The sequence below is a fragment of the Cynara cardunculus genome, unplaced genomic scaffold (genome assembly GCF_001531365.2).
Source record: "Cynara cardunculus var. scolymus isolate 2C unplaced genomic scaffold, CcrdV1 Un_Scaffold_3689, whole genome shotgun sequence".
In the NCBI taxonomy this organism is placed as follows: domain Eukaryota; kingdom Viridiplantae; phylum Streptophyta; class Magnoliopsida; order Asterales; family Asteraceae; genus Cynara; species Cynara cardunculus.
In genome coordinates this window covers 28,765-36,686 of record NW_020201576.1, presented here as the reverse complement: position 1 = coordinate 36,686, position 7,922 = coordinate 28,765, and positions in this window count along the sequence as shown.

The window sequence follows — 7,922 nt, the reverse complement described above, 5'->3', positions numbered from 1 at the left end:
AAGACCGGAGCACCCCAAGGCGAAGTGCTAGGCCTAATAAATCCTTTATCGGTTAAATCTTTCAATTGTGTCACCAATTCTTTCAGTTCAGATGGAGCTAAACGGTACGGTGCCTTTGCTACTGGTGCAGCTCCTGGTATAAGATCAATTCGGAATTCAATAACTCTATCTGGTGGTAATCCAGATAAGTCTTCTGGAAAGACTTCTGGATATTCACTAACAATCGGAATCGATTCTTCCTTTCTCTTCTCTTTCTTTAGATCAATTACATATGCCCAACATCCTTGGCACTTCTTCAAAATACTTTTCTGGGCTTTCATTACTGACAAAATATTAGTGTGATGATTCTGACGATCACCATAAATAACAACTGTTCTCTGGTCTGGCAGAATAATTCTGATCATTTTCTGATTACAATCAATACTTGCCTGATGCTTTGCCAACCAGTCCATACCCACTACTACCTCAAATTCTTTCATTGGCATAGGGAATAACCGAATCGGAAGTTCACAATTCTCAATAACAATAGTACAGTTATTGTACATACTAGTGACAGTTTCCTGACCATTAGCAGTATTAACTACTAACTCATCATCAAGTAACACAGAATTCAAACATGCAGTTTGAGCAAACAATGGTGATAYAAACGAAAAGTTTGCACCAGAGTCAAATAACACCTTAGCACGTATTGAATTCAGAAGAAATGTATCTGTTACTATTTCGGGTGATGTTTCTGCCTCGTTCTTAGTCATTTGAAAGGATCGTCCCCGTGCCCCTCCTTGCCCTCCTCTATTCACAGTAGGTCTTCCCCGTGTACCCGACGCATTACTTTCCATTGTTAACTGTGGAGTTCTTAACAATGGACAATTTGGCCGAATATGATCCGGAGAATTGCAATTAAAACACCTTTTGTTAGTTGGGCAATTTCTAGATAGATGACCCGCTTCGCCGCATTTGTAACATTTCCTTGGGTCCATCTTGCATTCACCTTGATGAACCTATCGGCATTGTGAGCAAACTTTCTCACTGATCTTTTGTTCAGATTTGTTATCATATCTTACAGTTTTCGGTCTTCGAAAAGATGAAGGCCCTTCCCATTTTCTTTTCTCAACAAATTTCTCTTCACCTTGCCGATTTTTATTTCTTTCAGTAACTTCGGCAGCATTAACGGCCAAAGAGAAAGTTTCATGGTTCATAGCAATCACTAACTCTCGGATAGAAGGTTTCAAACCCCAAATATATCTTTCTACTTTTCGGGATTCTGAAGATACATAATGCTCAGCAAATCGGGAAAACTCAATAAATTTCTCAGTATATTCCCGCACAGATCTGCTCTCTTGCTCTAACTTAAGAAAATCTTCCTCCATYTGTCTTACTGCTGTCATAGGACAGAATTGTGTTTTAAATTTACTCACAAATTATTCCCAAGACATTGTTTGCAGTATATTCGGTTGTGCCGAGGATTCCACATCCCACCAATATAAGGCATTAGATTTGAGCATAGATACTGCAAATCTAACCTTATCTTCTTCAAAACATCTACTAGTGTTAAATACTTATTCAATTTCTTTTATCCAGCACATTGCTTTAACTGGATCTCTTTCTCCTGAAAAGGTTGGAGGTTTACATGTTAGAAATATTTTTATATCTCCTCCCCGATTATTGYTACCTGCTGAAGGAACTGGAAGATTAATTCCAACTCGCTCAGTTTCCATTCTAGCTGGCAGTCCCATAATAGATATTAGAGTTTCCCTTAATTTTCCAATTTCTTCTGCTAAATCATTYCTTGTTATAAACTCTGATTGTTGCCTTTGTTCCTGTTGAGCATTCCCAGAGTGGGATTTCTCATGTTCAGAATGTATTTCAGTTTGACCCCTTTCATGAGACTGACTTCTTCCTCTACCACGTCCCCTTGGTCTTCCCCGACCTCTATTTCTGGACATGCTAGTTGGTAGATTTACGGGTGTTTCTTCTCTTTTCTCAGATTCTGGACGAGCCACTCTTTCAGATCTTCTAGTACGACTAGACATCTGCAAAGTTTAGTATTAATAATCACATTTTCACATTCCCAAATATAATGAAGTATTCAAGTTCAGATGTGTACCTGTAAATTCATAATTACACTGGCCAGATGTAATTAAAATTTACCTTATACACTGTTCTTTAACTCATCATATTTATTTCCAATGGTGCTAACTATGTTAGGGACCCTTAACATGCAATAGAACAGTTTAAGTCTAGGTATCATGTTGTTTAATACCTAAATCCCTTAAACTCAGGCTCTGATACCATTCTGTAACGCCCCAACCCACACATCGCATGTAACACATATTTCATACCAAAGAAATACATATTCATATACCATTCGGGTCCCTTAGTACAAGAATCTACCATGACCAAATACAAGGTCCAAAAATTCAAAATACACATCTTGTACTAATCAACAAAACTATACATCAAAARCAATTCCTCATCCATAATGCATATAAGAAAAGCATTACATCTTTCYCTTTCCCTTACCTTCTAYGCCTCMTGCAATACATAWTTAAAATTACAAAAASGAGGGTTAGACTGAAAAGTCTAGTGAGATAYCCTATTCATGTCATTGCAGGGTGAAGGATCACCAAAACCTTTATAAAAAYAATTATTCATATATATAACAAATATATGAATACACAAGAACATAATACCAAATCATTATCCACTTTTCAAGCTAATCACGCAGCTATTCAAATTTCATACTTTTGAACCAATCGGGTTTCATATAGTGCCACTTTTAAACATTTTCTCATTAAACGAGGTTTAAACAAAGTTTCACACCAAACCTGTTCTTTTCTCCTCAATAACATCCAGTCTATGATTCCCAATTAAGAACCTTGATCCTAAATCYTTAAATCACAAAGAAATAAAGATTCTAKACCTCAGTAGTCTTAAAKGATTTAATAGAAAGAGTTATATAAATCACACACATACAAATGCCACCCTTATATCAAATGTAYACCTCTCCTTGATATGYCACCCTTATYMCATGGTACACCTCTCCTTGATATGCCACCCTTATATCAAATGGACWCCTCTCCTTRATATGYCACCCTTATATCAAATGGACAYCTCTCYTTGATATGYCATCCTTATCAYTTCATCAAAACATTTATAAAAATAATTCYGAATAGACCGCAGCCATTGGAATTGTTATCAGYCCAAAATCATTTATATCAAAACTTCACTTTATGATAAAATAATAATTTCTATCAAAATATTTTCAACACCAACCGGTCAACAATCCGGTCGAGCATCGTCCGATTTAAACACTTGATTAAAATCAAGTTTGTCCAGATATCAAGTCCGGACAACATACCACATAAGCTTTGATCGGTTTAACACTTAGAAGCAAAAATCATCTTTGTCCGGATACAAGTCCGAACAATACCCCGCCCAAGACTTGACAGGTTTAACTAATTATCCGGACAATAAGCCGCTCAAGGCTTATCCGGTTTAACTAATCCAGACAATAAGCCGCTCAAGGCTTGTCCGGTTTAAACTAATTCGGACAATAAGCCGCTCAAGGCTTGTCCGGTTTAAATACTTATTTGTCACTCTTTGTCCGGATAAACACTTAAACGAAAATATGCAAGGTTTCTTTCTAAAGAATAATAACATGAAACATGCAAATAAAACCAGTAGTAATTTTGTACAAAAAGGTTTAGAAACCACTCACCTTAACAAGCTTTTGAAACCAAATTCTTGAAATCAGCCCTTTTGCAACCTAGCACAAGCAATCCGTACAACACTTTTCTTTTTAAAAGCAAAACTCCTCTCAAAATAAGTAAGAAGAAGTAAAGGGWGAGGTTAAGCCTCTTTTATACTTGCCAAAAGTGGAAAGGTCGGCTAAACCGCCTTCCCTCCCCCTTTTCCACCTTAATGCATATACCATCATGCACACATGCACACACATACATACATTCATACCTCATGCATGCATAATATATCTTATGCATATAATTATATATATATATATATATATCATGTATTTCTATATGCATATATATATATATATATATATTTAATTAATGCACAACTTCTCATACCAGCATGTATCAATTATCATGCTATCACGTAATCATTTAATCAAATAATCACATATTTATTACCTTGGGTAATAACCAGGATCTGGTTATCACATTCCGTCACTCACTCGTTGTTGTTGGTCTGGACTTGCTTGCCGACTTGGACCTGTTCCTGATCGTTCTCGTAATCTCGTTGGTCGGTTGCTAAGTTTTAATTGGGCTTTGCATATTAGGCTTTTGATTTGGCCATTTGGGCTTTGTTTTATTTGGGTTTCAGTTGCACAATGTGGGTTTCAGGAAAATACGATAGCACGTTCTAAAATGATACGGTTGCACCGTTTACAAATCTAAATTTTTTACCCTTCGACGGAGAAATAATACGTTAGCACGTGCCACCTAACCACCCAGCGGGTCCGTCCATGACTTGAAATATTTGTTTTTCGGTTTGATTTTTAAAGAACGCTTGATTGTGGCTTTACATTTGATTTAATTTCCAAGTTGTGGCCGGTGATAAGTATCTAAAAAGCCGAAATATGAGGTTTTCAAATAAACTAAGCAAATACTTTAAGTTTGGAACGAAACTTTATGTGCAAGTTTTTAATTGTTTTTTATTTTTAGAGCTTTACATTTCTTGCTTTAATTTATTGTCATTTGCATTTAATTTATTGTCATTTACATTCAATTTTTTTAATTTATGCAATTTACTTTATGCACTTTATTTGTTGTTATTTATATTCCCGCACCATTTATTTTTTGCAATTTCTTTAATAATTAAAGTCTGTAACACTTGCAATTTATTTTATGCATTTTCTATATCTCTCATTTATATTAAAGTCTTTATGTCTTTTGTAAAAATAAACCTCGCGATGATAGTCTGATAACCTTAGTTTGAAATGCAAAGTAAAGTTAAGATTTAGACTGATAATAAGGTAAGAAGGTGTCTCGAATATAACATTTAGTCTAAAGTTGTTTAAATTACAATATTAATATTTCATTAAAGACTATATTTAGTTAATTGACAACTAATTATTTGTATGGAAATGTATAGCTTTCAAGAAGTTACTTTAAATATTAATTATGAGATAACGTTAGTCTGCTATAATATCTTTTTACCGGATCACTTGTTTTTATCTTGACAGACTTTTACGCATTTTGCATCTTCTTATAGTTGATTTTTCTGTAGTTGATAACTTACCAACCAACCAAAAGATTTCTTAAAATTTGCCATCTGAAATCAGTTTTTAAGAACCGAATTTGAAAGACTTTAGCAACAACCATCTTTGTGGGAACGATATTCGGTACTTGTACAGTTATTACTTGTTACAATACGATAGTAGATTAAGGGGTATATATGCGCCAAAATCTATTTTTGCATTGAATTTTAAGTGTTGTATAAACCAGATAACAAGGGCATACAATGGTGTTTTTGGAAAAAGTTTGGGCTTTATGGATAAAGTTGAAGTGGGTTAGTTGTTTGAATAAATCACTTGCTTGAAGAATAAGTTGCAAACAAACAACCATGTACGACGTACCAAATAAGGGGCTATTCAATTGTGGCTTAATGGGTTGTATAACCTATATAGCTTATTCCCTCAACAATATATGGTCGTTCGGTCATTGTTTAATTTGGAAATCAATAGTTTATTTGGTCATATAGAGGAAAACTCTTGTTTACATTCAACCGATTGCTTTCCCTTACTACCCTTGGAGACATACACATCCTCCTCCTCCTCCATCAATCTATTACCGGTGATGCTCATGTTTCCCTCGCACATCGACCCTCTCAAATCGGGAAGATTATGATACAAATCAACCATCTCAAATATGTTCTCCATTTGCATTGTCTCTCCATCGTTGCAAAAATGAAGAAACATGGAGATCGCTCCCATTTGCATCGTATTCGTGACCTATCCCTTTTTTGTTCTCCAGCTTTCTAGCTTGATTATAGAGGCAACCAAACAAACATTTTTTTTGGGTTTCCTTCTTGTACAAACCCTCACTCGATCAACAACCCTTATCATGGATCCATAGTTACGATAAGGCCTTGGATCTGTTGTTTTTTTTTACTCGTGAGTTTGAGTTTGATGTGAGTTTTTGATTTAGGGTCAAATCCAATTTTTAATTTAGGTTTGTATCATAAACTTTATGCGATGAATTTTTACTAAATCGTTGTTGGTTTTGGGTTCGGTTTTGATCTATCTTTGCTTATCCTCCTCTCATGTGGTGATGAAACGACCCTTTCAAATCGATTGGTTTGATGAAACAACCATCGCAGAATCATAGGAGAAATCAATTGGTTTGGTAGTTGAATTGATGGAACTGAATGTTCAATGAAAAATAAAGGGCAAAATAGTGATTTTCACCGTTCAGACGATTTATTCAGCATAACAACCGAATAAAACTTATCAAATATCATACAGATAGATTTATCACTATAAACACCCTTATCCGTACAAAACTTAATAAAAACAAACCACACAACCCTTAAGTCATACTTGTTAATAGGCTCATTAAACCATTACTTTTAATTATTCTATATCAAATCATTAAACATGTGTTAAACAAGTAAATTACTTTTTAGGAAAATTAACTAAAATAGCCATTTTTACCGGTTGATTTCATCTATTAGCCGTTTTTTACAAGATTTACTAAAATAGCCCTAGTTTTTTTTTTTTTTTTTGCAAATGTGGGTGAAAATTATATTTTATTTTTTTATTTTTTAGCTAAGTCTACAATTACGGACAAGGGTTTTAACAGATCTATGGCTATTTTAGTAAAACTAAAAAGAAAAAAAAAGGCTAAAAAGTAAAATTAACCCGAAAAATAGATATTTTAATAATTTCCCTTATTATATCAGTAAATAAAAGAAATTAAAAACTGGTTACTATGTATTTTATAAAGGGAAAAATCTAAAAAACCAATAGACTTTAGTGTTTATTTGATTAAGTCATTACACAACTTTTTGAAACAAATAAATCATTTGGACATTCTAAAACGTGTTAAGTAATCTTTTGAACTTTCTAAAACCTGTTAGATACATGCTTATGACCTATGCAACTGGTTAATGTGGTAAAATAATGGAAAAACTCTGAAAAAAACCAAAAGACTTTCATATTTTGAACGATTAAGTTCTTAAAATTTTCTAAACAAAAAAAGTAACATCTATAAAATGAAACAAATATACAAAAAAAATATTTACATTTAAAAAAAGTTATTGATGAAATTTATTTTAATTAAAAATAAAATATATTATGTCAACGTTTTTTTCAAATTAAAAAAAATTTAAGAAGGACTACTGATTAAATTTATTTTAATTAAAAATAGAATATATATTCCGTATGTGATTTTTCAAATTAAAAAAAAAGATTTAAAAAGGATTATTGATGAAATCTTTTTGGATTAAAAATAAAATATATTTCGTTGGTGATTTTTCAAAAAAAAAAAAAATATAGATTTTTTTATTATATTGCTGACTAATAAATTTAACTAAATACATAATTAATTAAAATTCGTTGCTAATCCGTCGGTAAAATGATATCACTGACAAGATTCAAACACGATATTTCACACTTATTAACATGTTACTGTGTTCGAGCGCCTGACGATGGTAAAGTTAACCATCAATTAGATATAAGTAATCCATGCATATATACCAATGAACACTAGCGACGAATTTTAATTAATTATGTATTTAATTACCTATCCGTTAGTAATTTGATCAAATTATTTTCTATTTTTTCTAATTTGAAAAATCAATAGCGAAATATATTTTATTTTTAATTAAAATAAGTTTCATCAGTAATCATTTTTAATTTTTTTAATTTGAGAAATCATATAAGAAACATATTTTATTTT